The sequence below is a fragment of the Pan troglodytes genome, chromosome 21, assembly GCF_028858775.2.
Source record: "Pan troglodytes isolate AG18354 chromosome 21, NHGRI_mPanTro3-v2.0_pri, whole genome shotgun sequence".
NCBI lineage: Eukaryota > Metazoa > Chordata > Mammalia > Primates > Hominidae > Pan > Pan troglodytes.
In genome coordinates, this window is record NC_072419.2 from 35,583,356 (window position 1) to 35,598,422 (window position 15,067).

At 46.3% G+C, this 15,067-nt stretch overlaps 1 protein-coding gene across 6 annotated transcripts in view; it reads right to left on the reverse strand.

Annotated features, from left to right (window-relative positions):
• Nucleotides 1-15,067, reverse strand: part of LOC112206537 (uncharacterized) — an 80,220-nt gene that overhangs the window by 32,602 nt on the left and 32,551 nt on the right. The window contains exon 1 of one of the 6 annotated variants that reach the window (XR_010154359.1): nucleotides 8,135-11,932. The exons of the other annotated variants lie outside the window; for them this stretch is intronic. The gene's annotated coding sequence lies outside the window, so the exon portion shown is untranslated. Of the gene's footprint in view, nucleotides 1-8,134; nucleotides 11,933-15,067 lie in introns of those variants that run through there. 6 annotated transcript variants of the gene reach the window in all.

Below are 15,067 nucleotides of genomic sequence, written 5' to 3' on the forward strand. Positions count from 1 at the left end.
TATCCTTGTCACACTGCAAAATACAATGATGACTTCTCTACTTCCCCCCAATGACTTAACTCATTCCAGCATTTACTGAAATGTACAAGGACTTACAGACCCCATGCAAGTCCAAAACCCAGCAGGCCAGTCATTGAATCCTACAGCTCCAAATCATCCTTTCTGAATCTACATCTCACATCTAGAGCACAGGTGTGTGATGCCTGGGCTCCCAAAGCCTTGGGCAGCTCTGCGCCTGTGGCTGTGCAGGGTCTATCCCCCACAGCTGTCCTCATGGGCTGGGCTGGTGTTGAGTGCCTGTAGCTTTTCCACACTAAGGATGCCAGCTGTTGGTGCGTCTATGAATCTGGGGTCTGGATAATGGTGCCTCCATATTTAGGGACTCCAGCCCTATATTCTACTTCTGTACTGCCCTAGTAAAGGTTTCCCATGAGGCTCTGCCTCTTGGAAAAGATTCTGCCTGAACACCCAGGTTTTTCCTTACATACTCTGGAGTCTAGACAAAGGCTCCCAAGCCTCTAGTTTTGTCCTCTGCGCAGCTGCTGGCTTAACACTATGTGGAAGCCACCAAGGCTTGAAGCTTGCACCCCTGAAGCAGTGATGCAAGCTGTACCTGTGCATCTTTCAGCCATGGCTGAAACTAGAGCCGCAGGGATGCAGGCAGCAGTGTCCTGAGGCTGCACATAGAGGGGGGTCATGGAACTGGCCAAGGAAACCATTCTTCTCTCCGAGGCCCCAGGGCCTATGATAGCAAGGGCTGCTGCAAAGGTTTCTGAAATGGCTTCAAGGCCTTTTCCCTATTGTCTTGGCTATTAGCACTGGGCTCCTTTTCATACAAATTTCTGAAGCCTTCCTCAGTTTTACCCTGAAAATCAGCTTTTCTTTTTGACCATTTGGCCAGGCTGCAAATTTTTGAGTTCTGTTTCTCATTTAATATAAGAGTTGGGACTGATTTAATGTAAGACCCATCCAGATGTCATTTCCTCAGTCACACATAAGGGCACAGGCTGTTTGATACAGACAGGACACCCCTTCAGCTTTGCTGCCCAGAAGTTCATTCCATCAGATACTCAGTAAGTCGTCACCCTCAAATTCAAAGTTTCACAGATCTCCAGGGCAGGGTCACTGTGCAGCCACGTTCTTTGCTGCAGCAAAACAAAAGTAACCTTGGCTCCTGTTTGCAGTAAGTCCCTCCTTTTCATCTGAGAGCTTCTCAATCTGATCCTTACTGTCTATTTTCCTATGAGCCTTCTGATCACAAGTATTTAACAATTCTTTACAAAGATCCAAACTTTCCCTCATCTCCCTGTCTTTGAAGTCCTCCAAACTCTCCCAAACTCCATCTGCTATCCCCTTCTGAACCTGCTTCTATATTATCAGCTATCTTTGTCACAGGCTGGCAATGTGGTAAAGGAAGACAAGCCCATTTTCTGGGGAAAAATTCAAGGAGGCTTCAGATACTTGAGTGAAAAGAAGCTGAGTGCTGATTGCCAAGACATTAGGGAGAAGGCCTTGAAGACACTTAATAGATCCACTTTGCAGTCATAATTTTCTCCATGATCATAAAGAAAACAGGTTTAATTGGTTAATGATTCTGCAGACTGTAAGGAAGCATAGTGGCTTCTGCATCTGACAGGACTCAGGAAGCCTCCCAATCATACCAGAATGTCAAAGGGCAAGGAGATGTCTCATATGGCAAGAGTAGGAGCAAGACAGAGAAAGGAAAAAGTTGTCATACCCCATTATATAAGCAGATCTCATGAGAACTCACTATCAGAAGGTCAGCATCAAGAAGATGGTGCTTAAACATTCGTGAAGGATCTGACCCACACACCCAACTCCCACTGTTTCCAGGCAGAAGCCTCCTTCAGATGCAGAGCCTCTTGAAAACCTCTATTATGGAAGTGCAGAAAGAAAATATGGGCTTAGAGCCCCCACACAGGTGGTCACCAACCTCCAGATCCCAGATTCATAGACCCACCAACAACTCACACCCTTGGTGTGGAAAAGCTACAGGCCCTCAATACCAGCCCAGCCCACGAGAACAACTGAGGGGCTAAAACTTGCAAAGCCACAGGTGCACTTCCCTAGTGGAGGTTTTCCATGAGGCTTTGCCTCTGCAGCAGTCTACTCCCCCTTCCTACTTCCCCCCACCCTCCCACCACCCTACTGCCAACCCACTCCTCCCCATCCTACCGATCCCTTTTAACTTCCACCACCCTACTGCCAACCCACTCCTCCCCATCCTACCGATCCCTTTTACCTTCCACCACCACCAACCTCCTGTCCATAATTAAGTCACCTGCTTCAACATTAGAGATTACAATTCCACATGAGTTTCATAGGGACACACAGGCAAACCATATAATTCTGACCCTGATATTCCAGAATCTCATGTCCTTATCACAGAGCAAAATACAATCATGACTTTTCAAAAGTTTGAAAAAGTCTTAACTCATTCCAAATTTTAAAAATTCAAAGTCTCATCTGAGATAAGGCCACAGTCCCTTCTGCCTATGAGTCCCTGAATTTAAAATGGAGTTCTTTTCTTTCAAGGTACAATGATGGTAGAGGCATTGGGTAAGATTTCTCAGTCCAAAGGGAAGAAATTTCCCAGAAAAATAACACAAATGGGCCCACAGGCCCAGTGCAAGTCCAAAACCCAGCAGGACAGTATTCACTCAATCTCACAGCTCCAAAATCATCAAGAGAACTCACTGTCATGTGAACAGCATTAAGGAGAGTATGCTTAACCATTTGTGAAGGATCTGCCCCCCCACCCTCATCTTTCACTCCCACCCACAAAATAATCTCCCCCATTCTCCCCACTCCCCTACTTCCAACCCCCATTCTTCTCCATGATTAAATCACCTCCCACCAGGCCCCACCTTTAACATTCCCCATTACAATTCCACATGAGTTTGGTAGCGATGCAGAGCCAAATCATATTATTCTGACCCTGGTCCCCATATCTCATGTTGTTCTCACACTGCAAAGTACAATGATGCCTTCTGTACAGTTTCCCAATCTCTTAACTCATTCCAGCATTTACTGAAATGTCCAAAGCCCAAAGTCTCTTCTGAGACAAGGCTGCCATATGTTCTACCCCTGAGCCTCTGAAATACAAAGCAAGTACTTCCAAAGTACAATGATTGTACATGCATTGGGTAAGTATTCCCAGCCAAAAGGAAGAAATTTGCCAGAAAGAAGCACAAAACACAGTTGGGACTTACCGACCCCATACAAGTCAAAAACCCAACAGGCCAGTCATTGAATCCTACAGCTCCAAATCATTTTTTTTGAATCCAGATCCCACATCCAGAGCACAAGGCTATGAGGCCTGGGCTCCCAAGGCCTTGGGCAGGTCTGCACCTGTGACTTTGCAGGGTCTAACCTCCACAGTTGCCCTCATGGGCTGGGCTGGTGTTGAGTAGCTACAACTTTTCCACAATCAAGGTGCAAGCTGCTAGTGAGTCTATGAATCTGGCATTGGCAGAATGGTGCCTCCCTGTATGGGTTTCCAACCCTATATGTTCCTTCTGTACTGCCCTAGTAAAGGAGGCTCTGCCTCTTGGAAAAGTTTCGACCTGGACACCCAGGTTTTTCCATACATACTCTGGAGTCCAGACAAAGGATCCCCAGCCTCTAGTTTTGTGCTCTGTGCACCTGCTGGCTTAACACTATGTGGAAGCCACCAAGGCTTGCAGCTTGCACCCTCTGAAGCAGTGACCCAAGCTCTACCTGTGCATCTTTCAGCCATGGCTGGAGCTGGAGCTTCAGGAATGCAGCCAGCAGTGTCCTGAGGATGGACATAGCAGCAGGGACATGGGGCTGGAAAAGGAAACCATTCTTTTCTCTCAGGTCTCAGGGCCTGTGATAGCAAGGGCTGCTGCAAAAGTCTTTGAAATGCCTTCAAGGCCTTTTTAACATTGTATTGGCTATTAGCACTGAACTCCATTTTATGCACATTTCTGAAGACTTTTTGAACTTTCCCACTGATAATCAGCTTTTCTTTTTGACCACTTGGCCAGGCTGCAAATTTGCCAAACTTTTAAGCTCTCCTTCTCATTTAAATATAAGTTTCACCTTGAGGTCATTTCTTTGGTCACATATAGGACCACAGGCTGTTCGACACAGACAGGACACCTCTTAAGCTTTGCTGCCTAAAATTTCATTCCACCAAATACACTCTAAATTATCACCCTGATGTTCAAAATTTCACAGGTCCCCACGTTAGGGGCATAGTGCAGAAACGTTCTTTGCTAAGGAAAAAACAAAAGTGACCTTTGTTCCTGTTCCCAGCAAGCTCCTCATTTTCATGTGAGACCTTCTAAGCCTGGTGATCACTGTCCATCCTTCTGTCACCTTTTTAATTATAACTATTTAACAAGTCTCTACACTGAACCAAACTTTTCCTCATCTTCCTGTCTTCTTCCAAGACCTCCAAACTCTCCAACCTCTGGCCATTACACACTTCTCAACCTGCTTCTACATTTTCAGCTATGTTTGTCACAGCCTGGCAATGTGGTAAAAGAAGAAAAGTCCATTTCAGGAGAAAAATTAATGCAGGCTTCACATATTTGCCTGAAAAGAAGGTGAGTGCTGATTGCCAAGACAACAGGGAAAAGGCCTTGAAGGCATTTCATAGCTCCACTTTATAGCATTAATTTTCTGTATAATCAGAAAGAAAAGAGGTTAAACTGGCTGATGTTCTGCAAGCTTTAAATAAATCATAGAGGCTTCTGCTTCTTGGAGGATTCAGGAAGCCTCCCAATCATACCAGAAGACCAAGCAGCAATGGGATGTTTTATATGGGAGACATAGAAACAAAACAGAGAGAGGAAAAAGGTGCCACACATTGTATAACCCTGTTATACAACCAGATTTCCTGAGAACTCACTATCACAAGGTCAGTATCAAGATGTTGCTGAACCATTGGTGAAAGTTCTGCCCCCTACCACCCACACCCCTCACTGTTTCCAGGCAGAAGCCTAAGGCAGAGGCAGAGCCACTAGGAAAACCTCTACTAGGGCAGATCAGAAAAAATAGATGGGCTTGGAGGCCCCATGCAGGAGGTTACCATCCTCAGACCCCAGATTCATAGACCCACCAACAGCTTGCACTCTCAGTATGGAAAAGCTACAGGCACTGAACACCAGCCCAGCCTATGAGGGCAGCCATTGGGGTTACACCCTGCAAAGCCACAGGTGCACTGCCCTGGTAGAGGTTTTCCATGAGGCTCTGACACTGCAGCAGGCTACTCCCCCTTCCTACTGCCCACCACCCTCTCACAACCCTACTGCCAGCCTACTCCTCCCCATCTTACCCATTTGTTTTCCCTTCCACCCCTACCAACCTCCCGTTTGTGATTAAATCACCTCCCACCAGGTCCCACCTACAACAGTCAGGAATGCAATTCCCCATGAGTTTTTGTAGAGAAACACAGCCAAACCTTATTATCCTGACCCTGACACCCCCACATCTCATGTCCTTCTCACACAGAAAAATACAAACACGCCTTTTCAAAAGTTTCAAAAAGTCTTAACTCATTCCAGCAGTAACTCAAATGTAGTAAGTTCAAGTCTCATCCAAAACAAGACCAATCCCTTCTGCCTATGAATCTCTGAATGTAAAAGACAATTCTTTTCTTTCAAGTTAAAACGATGGCACAGGCAATGGGTAAGCTTTCTCAAACCAAAGGGAAGATTTTCCCAGAAAAATAACACAAATGGGACACAGGCCCAATCCGACTCCAAAACCCAGCAGGACAGCATTCATTTATCATGAGAACTCACTATCACACAGACTGCATTAAGGAGACTGTATTTAACCATTTGTGAAGGATCTGCCACCCATCCCCATGTTTCACCCTCACTCACACCATGAATCTCCATTCCTCCACATCCCCCTTCCAACCCCCATTCTCTACTATGATTAAATCACCTTCTACCAAGCCCCACATTTAACATTCCCAATTATAATTCCACATGAGTTTTGGTAGGGACACAGAGCCAAATCATATTATTCTCCCTTTGGCCCCCCAATCTCACAACCTTCTCTTACTGCAAAATACAATGATGCATTCTCTACAGTCCCCCAGTGTCTGAACTCATTCCAGCATTTACTCAAATGTCCATTTGTGAAGGATCCACCCCCCACACCTACCTTTCACCCCTAACCCCACCACAATGCCCCCAACCCTCCTCACCCCCTAATCCCCCCCACACTCCCCACCCCACCAACCATCCCACCTCCACTCTCCACCATGATTAAATCACCTTCCACCAGCCCCTACCTTTAACATTTCCCATTAAAATTCCACATGAGTTTTGGTAGAGACACAGAGCCAAAACATATTATTCTGTCCCTGGTCCCCCAAAGTTCATGTCTTTCTCACATTACAAAATGCAATGATGCCTTCCCTAGAGTCCCCCAAATCTTAACTCATCCCAGCATTTACTCAAATGTCCAAAGCCCAAAGTCTCTTCTGGGACAAGGCTGCCATACCTTCTGCCCTGAGCCTCTGAAATACAAAGCAAGTTAACCACTTCCAAGGTACAATGATTGTACAGGCATTGGGTAAGCATTCCAAGCCAAAAAGAAGAAATTTGCCAGAAAGAAGCACAAAACACAGATGAGACTTAAAAACCCCCTGCAAGTCAAAAACCCAGCAGGCCAGTCATTCCATCATACAGCTCCAAATCATCTTTTTGGAATCTATGTCCACATCCAGAGCACAGGGTGGTGTGATGGCTGGAATCCCAAGACCTTGGGCAGCTCTGCACATGTGGCATTGCAAAATCTTCCCCCTACAGCTGACCTCATTGGCTAGGCTGGTGTTGAGTGCCTGTAGCTTTTCAACACTAAGGGTGCAAGCAGCTGGTGGGTCTATGAAACTGAGATCTGGAAAATGGTGCCTCCCTGTATGGGGACTCCAACCCTATACTTTCCTTGTGTACTGCCCGAGTAGAGGTTTACCATGAGGCTCTGCCTCTTGGAAAAGCTTCTGGCTAGACACTCAGGCTTTCTGATATATCCTCTGGAGTCCAGACAAAGGCTCTGAAACTTCTAGTCCTGTGCTTTATGTACCTGCTGGCTTAACACTATGTAGAAGACACCAAGGCTTGGAGCTTGCATCCTCTGAAGCAGTGATGCAAGCTGTACCTGTGCATCTTTCATCCATGGCTGGAGCTGGAAAAGGAGCTGCAGGGATGCAGGCAGCAGTGTCCTGAGGCTGCACACAGCAGTGGAGCCATGAGGCTGGGCCAGGAAACTATTCTTTTCTCCTAAACCCCAGGGCCAGTGACAGCAAGGGCTGCTACAAAGGTCTCTGAAATGCCTTCAAGGCCTTTTTCCCATTGTCTTGAATTATTAGCATTGGGCTCCTTTTTATGCAAACATCCGAAGGCTTCTTGATTTTCCCTCTGAAAATCAGCTTTTCTTTTTGACCACTTGTCCGGATTACAAATTTTCCAAATGTTAAAGCTCTGCTTCTCATTTAAATATAAGTTCCAACTTATGGTCATTTCTTTCATCACACATAGGAGCACAGGCTGTTCGATGTAGGTCAGACAACTCTTGAGCTTTGCTGCTTAGAAGTTCATTCCACCAGGTACACCCTAAATCATCACCCTCGAGTTCAGTTTCACAGATCTCCCGGGAAGGGTCACTGTGTAGCCAATTACTTTGCTAAGTCAAAAAAAAAAACCTTGGCTCCTTTTCCCAGTAAGTTCCTCATTTTCATCTGAGACCTTACAAGGCTGATCTTCACTGTCCATCCTTCTGTCAGCCTTTTACTCACAACTATTTAACAAGTCTCTGCAATGGTCCAAACTTTCCCTCATCTTCCTGTCCTCTTTCAAGCTCTCCAAACTCTCTAACCTCTCGCCACTACCCAATTTGGAACCTGCTTCTACACTGTCAGCTATCTTTGTTGCAGCCTGGCAATGTGGTAAAAGAAGAAAAGTCCATTATCAGGGGGAAACATCAAGATGGCCTCCAATATTTGCATTGAAAAAAGCTCAGTGCTAATAGCCAAGAGAATGGGGGAAACTCCTAGAAGTCATTTCATAACTTCACTTCACAGCATTAATTTTCTGTATCTACATAAAGAAAAGAGGTCTAATTGACTCACAGTTCTTCAGGCTGTAAAGAAAGCATAGTGGTTTCTGCTTGTAGGAGGACTCAAGAAGCCTCCCAATTATACCAGAAGGCCAAGCGGCAATGAAATGTTTCATATGGCAGGAGTAGAAGCAAGACAGAGAGAGGAAACAGGTGTGATATCCTGTTATACAATTAGATCTCATGAGAGCTCACTATCAGGAGATCCGCATCAAGATGGTGCTTAACTGACGGTGAAGGATCCGCCCACCACCCCATATCCACCACCAACTGTTTCCAAGCAAAAGCCTGCGGCAGAGACAGATCCTCTTGGAAAACCTCTACTAGGGCAGTGCAGAAGGAAAATATGGGCTTGGAGCCCCCACGCCACCATCCTCCAGCCCCAAGAGTCATGGACCCACCAAGAGTTCACACCCCCAGTATGGAATACCAGCCCAGCCCATGAGTGCAGCTGCAGGTGCTAAACCCTGCAAAGCCACAGGTGCACTGCCTTAGTAGAGGTTTTCCATGAGCCTCTGCCTCTGTGGCAGGCTACTCCCCTCCTGCTACACACCACCCTACAGCCAGCCTACTCCTCCCCACCTTACCCGCCTGTTTTTACTTCCAACCCCACCCCTCTCCCATCCATGAATAAGTCACCTCCCACCAGGCCCCACCTGCAACATTCAGGATTACAATTACATGTGAGTTTAGGTAGGGACACGCAGCTAAATCATACTATTCTGACCCCGATCCCCCAAATATCATATCCTTCTCACAGAGTAAAATACAATCATGCCTTTTCAAAAGTTGCCGAAAGTCTTAAGTCATTTCAGCATTAACTCGAATGTAAAAAGTTCCACGTCTCATCTGAGAAAAGGCTACAGTCCCTTTTGCCTATATGTCCCTGAATTTAAAAGGGAGATCTTTTCTTTCAAGGTACAATGATGGTACAGGCATTGGGTAAGTTTTCCCAATCCAAAGGGTAGAGGTTTGCCAGGAAAATAACACAAATGGGATCACAGGGCCAATGCAAGTCCAAAACCCAGGAGGCCAGTATCCATTCAATCTCACGGCTCCAAAACCGTCACGAGAACTCACCATCATGAGGAAAGGATTAAGTAGATGGTGTTTAACTATTTGTGAGGGATCCTCCCCCACCCCCACTTTTCATCTCTCACCCCCACCATAATCCACCCATTCTCCCCAATCTCCACCTTCCAACACCCAGTGCCCTCCGTGATTAAATCACCTTCCACCTGGCCCCACTTTTAACATTTCTGATTACAATTCAACATGAGTTTCCATAGGGACACACAGCCGAATCTTATTCCTCTGTCTCTGCCTCCCCAAATCTCATGTCCTTCTCACTTTGCAAAATACAGTGATGCCTTACTTACCATTCCCCAAGCCACTATGCTTTTTTTTTTTACAGCCTGCAGAACCTTGAGCCAATTAAACCCCTTTTTGTTATGATCATACAGAAAATTAGTACAGTGAAGTGAAGCTATGAAACACCTTCAATGACTTTTCCCCATCGTCTTGGCTAAAACCCCCAACGTCTTAACTCATTCCAGCATTTACTTAAATGTCTGAAGCCCAAAGTCTCATCTGAGACAAAGATGCCGTCCCTTCTGCTCCTGAGCCTCTGAAATACAAAGCAAGTTAACTACTTCCAAGGTATGATTGTCCAGACATTGAGTAAGAATTCCCACCCTAAAGGAAGATTTTTGCCAGAGAGAACAACGAAACACAAACGGGACTTACAGATCCCATGAAAATCCAAAACCCAGCAGGCCAGTTATTAAAACGTACAGCTCCAAAGTCATTCTTTTTTAATCCTTGTCCCACATCCAGGGCACAAGGGCATGAGGGCTGGGCTCCCAAGGCCTTGGGCAGGTCTGCACCTGTGGCTTTGCAGTTTTCAGTTCCCGCAGCTGCCCTCATGGGCTGTGCTGGTGTTGAGTGCCTGTAGTTTTCACCCACAAAGCTCTTGGTGGGTCTATGAATCTGGGGTCTGCATGATGGTGGCCTCCAGTGTGGGGGCTCCAACCCCATATTTTCCTTCTGCACTGCCCTAGTAGAGGTTTCCCAAGAGGCTCTGGTTTTTGGCAGCCTTCTGTCTGGACACCCAAACATTTTCATACATCTTCCAAAATCTATATGAAGGCTCCGAAGCCTCTGGGCTAGTGCTCTATGGACTCGCTGGCTTAACACTATGTGGAAGCCATGAAGCGTTATAGCTTGTACCCTCTGAAGCAGTGATGCAATCTGTACCTGTGCATCTTTCAGCCAAGGTCAGAGCAGGAGATGGGGCTGCCGGGATGCAGGCAGCAGTGTCCTGAGGCTGCACTCAGCAGCAGGGCCATGGGGCTGGCCCCGGAAACCATTCTTCTCTCCTAGGCCCCAGGGACTGTGACAGCAAGGGCTGCTGCAAACATCTCTGAAATGCCTCCAAGGCTTTTTCCCCCATTGTCTTGGCTATTAGCACTGGCCTCCATTTTATGCAAATTTCTGGAGCCTTCATGAATTTTCCCCCTGAAAATCAGCTTTTCTTTTTGACCACTTGGCCAGGCTGCAAATGTTCCAAACTTTTGAGCTCTGTTTGTCATTTTTAAATATAAGTTCCAACTTGAGGTCATTTCCTCGGTCACACATAACCTCGGTAACACAAGAGCACAGGCTGTTTGATGCAGACAGCATCCCCCTTGTGCTATGCTGCCTAGAAGTTCTTTCCACCAGATATGTACTAAATCGTCACCCTCAAGTTCAAAGTTTCACAGATCTCGAGGGCAAGGTCACCCTGCAGCCATGTTCTTTGCTACAGCAAAACAAAAGTAACCTTGGCTCCTGTTCCCAGTAATTTCCTCATTTTCATCTGAGACCTTGTAAGCCTGGCCTTCACTGTCCATCCTTCTGCCAGCCTTTTAATCACAACTATTTAACAAGTGCCTACGATGGTCCAAAATTTCTTCATCTTCCTGTCTTCTTTCAAGCTCTCCAAACTCTCCAACCTCTGGCTTTTACCCACTTCTGAACCTGCTTTACATTTTCAGCTATCTTTGTTGCTGCTTGGTAATGTAGAAGAAAAAGAAGTCCGTTTTCAGGGGGAAACTTCAAGAAGGCTTCAGATATTTGCATTAAAAAGAAGTCCAGTGCTAATAGTCAAGACGATGGGGAAATGTCATTGAAGATATTTCATAGCTCCACTTCGCAGTACTTTATTTTCTGTATGATCATAATGAAAAGGGGTTTAATTGGCCCATGGTTCTGCAGGCTGTAAAGAAAGCACAGTGGCTTCTGCTTCTGGAAGGACTCAGGAAGCCTCCCAATCATACCAGTAGGAAAACAGCAATGAAATGTTTCATACGGCAGGAGCAGGAGCAAGGCTGAGAGAGGAATGAGGTGCCACACCGTTATATAACAAGATCTCATGAGAACTCACTATCACTAGGTCAGCATCAAGAAGATAGTGCTTAACCATTGGTGAAGGATCCGCCCCCCAACACAGCTCCACCTCCTACTGTTCCAAACAGAAGCCTGCTGCAGAGGCAGAGGCTCTTGGGAATCCTGTACTATGGTAGTGCAGAAGGAAAATAAGGGCTTTGAGTGACTATGCAGGAGGCCACCATCCTCTAAACCCCAGATTCATAGATCTACCAACAGTTCACACCCTCAGTATGGAAAAGCTACAGGCACTCAACACTAGTCCAGTCTATGAAAGAAGCCATGGGGTCTCAGACCTGCAAAGCCACAGGTGCACTTCCTTAGCAGGGATTTTCCATGAGGCTCTGCCTCTGCAGCAGGCTACTCCCCCTTCCTACTACCCACCACCCTCCCACCACCCTACAGACAGCCTACTCTTCCCCACCCTACCCACCCCTTTTTTCTTCCACCCCTACCCCTCCCATCCATGATTAAATAATCTCCCACCAGGTCCCACCTCCAACATTTGGGATTACAATTCCACATGAGTTTTTCCAGGGGCACACAGCCAAATCATATTATGCTGACCTTGACCCCCCAAATCTCATATCCTTCTCACAGAATAAAATACATTCATGCCTTTTCAAAAGTTTCCAAAAGCCTTAACTCATTCCTACATTAACTCACATGTAAAAAGTTCAAAGTCTTATCTGAGACAAGGCTACTGTCTCTTCTGCCTATGAGTCCCTGAAGTTAAAAAGGTGTTTGTTTCTTTCAAGGTACAATGATGGTACAGGTATTGGGTAAGCTTTCTCAATCCAAAGGGAACAAATTTCCAAGAAAAATAACATAAATGGGACCACAGGCCCAATGGACATCCAAAATCCAGCAGGTCAGTGTTCATTCAATCTCACAGCTCCAAAATCATGAAGAGAACTCACTATCAGAAGGACAGCATTAAGGAGATGGTGTTTAACCATTTGTGAAGGATCCACTCCCACCTCTGCTTTTCACCCCCAACCCCACCACAATCCCCTCCAACCCTCCCCACCCCCAATCCCCTCCAACCCTCCTCGCCCCCCAATCACCCCCAACCCTCCCCACTCCCCAACTATCCAAACTCCACTCTTCACCATGATTAAATTACCTTCCACCAGCCCCCACCTTTAACATTTCCCATTAATATTCCGCATGAGCTTTGGTAGAGACAGAGAGCCAAAACATATTATTTTGTCCCTGGTCCCCCAAAGTTCATGTCTTTCTCACATTGCAAAATGCAATGATGGCTTCCCTAGAGTCTCTCAAATCTTAACACATTCCAGCATCTACTGAAAGGCCCAAAGCCCAGAGTCTTATCTGAGACAAGTGTACAGTCCCTTCTGCCCATGAGTCACTGAATTATAAAGAAACTTTACTACTTCCAAGGTACAAGGATCGTACAGGCAATGGGTAAGCATTCCCAGCCAACAGAAAAAAAAAATTGCTAGAAAGAAGCACAAAACACAGATGGGACTCATAGGATACATAAATGTCCAAAACCCAGCAGGCCAGTCACTCAATGCTACAGCTCCAAAATCATCATTTTTGAATCCTTGTCTCATATCCATGGCACAGGGCTGTGAGGGCTGAGCTCCCAGGGCCTTGGGCAGATCTACACCTGTGGCATTGCAGCGTTCAGCCTCCGCGGCTGTCTCTCATGGACAGGGCTGTTGTTGAGTGCCCGTAGCTTTTCCCCACTGAGGGTGCAAGCTGTTTGTGGGTCTATGAATCTGGGGTTTAGAGAATGATGCCTCCCTGTGTGGGGGCTTCAACCCTATAGGTCCCTTCTTTGCTCCCCTAGTAGAGGTTCCCCATGAGGCTCTGCCTCTTAGAAAAGCTTCTTCCTGAACATCCAGGATTTTCTATACATCTTCTGGAGTCTAGATGGGAGCTCCCAAGCCTCTAATCTCTTTCTCTGTGCACCTACTGGCTTAACACTATATGGAAACCATCAAGACTTTGAGCCACCTCTGAAGCAATGACCCAAGCTGTACCTGTACATCTTTCAGCCATGGCTGGTGCTGGAGCTGCACGGATGCAGGCAGCAGTGTCCTGAGGTTGAGTACAGAAGCAGGGCCATGAGACTGGCTTAGGAAACCATTCTTCTCTCCTAGGCCCCAGGGCCTGTGACAACAAGGGCTACTGCAGACATCTCTAAAATACCTTCAAGTCCGGGTTCCCATTGTCTTGGCTATTTGCAGTGGGTTCCTTTTTATGCAAATACCCTAAGCCTTCTTGAATTTTCCCCCTCAAAATTGGCTTTTCTTTTTGACCACTTGGCCAGGCTCCAAATTTTCCAAACTTTAGATCTCCACTTGAAGTTCCAACTTGAAGTCACTTCTTAGGTCACCCATAAGAACACAGGCTGTTCAATGCAGACAGGACACCTCTTGTGCTATGCTGCCTAGAGGTTCATTTCACCAGATACATCCTAAATCATCACCCCCAAGTTCATAGTTTCACAGACCTCCAGGGCAGGGTCCCCGTGCAGCCAGCTTCTTTGCTAAGGCCAATCAAATGTAATCTTGGCTCCTGTTCATAGGAAATTCCTCATTTTCATCTGAGACCTTTTAAGTCTGGACTTCAGTGTTTACCCTTTTGTCAGCCTTCTGATCACAAGTATTTAACAATTCTCTATAGTGGTCCAATATTTTCCTCATCTTGTTGTCTTCCAAGCTTTCCCAACTCTTCTGACCTCTGTCTTTTACACACTTTTGAACCTGGTTCTACATTGTCAGCTATCTTTATCACAGCCTGGCAATGTGGTAAAACAGAAAAGTCCATTTTCAGGGGGAAAATTCACGAAGGATTCAGATATTTGAATGAAAAGGAGCTGAGTGCTGGTTGCCAAGACAAAGGGGAAAGGGCCTTGAAGGCATTTAATGGCTCCACTTCATAGCACTAATTTTCTGTATGATCATAAAAAAAAGAGGTTTAATTGGCTCACGATTCAGCAGGCTGTAAAGGAAGCATAGTGGCTTCTGCTTCTGGGAGGATCAGATCAGGAAGCCTCCCAATCATATCAGAAGGCCAAGGGGCAATGAGATATTTCAAATGGCAGGAGTAGAAGCAAGACTGAGAGAGGAAAGAGGAGCCACCCCCTGTTTTATAACCAGATCTCATGAGAACACACTGTCATGAGGACAGCATCAAGAAGATGTTGCCTAACCATTGGTGAAGGATCTGACTCCCACCCCCACCTCCCACTGTTTCCAGGCAGAAGCCTGCTGCAGACGAAGAGTTCTTGGGAAACCTCTACTAGGGCAGTACAGAAAGAAAATATGGACTTGGAGCCCCCATGCAGGGGGCAACCACCCTCCAGATCCCAGATTCATAAACCCACCAACAGCTTGCACCCTCCGTGTGGAAAAGCTACAGGCACTCAACACTAGTCCAGTCTATGAAAGAAGCCATGGGGTCTCAGACCTGCAAAGCCACAGGTGCACTTCCTTAGTAGGAATTTTCCATGAGGCTCTGCCTCTGCAGCAGGCTACTCCCCCTT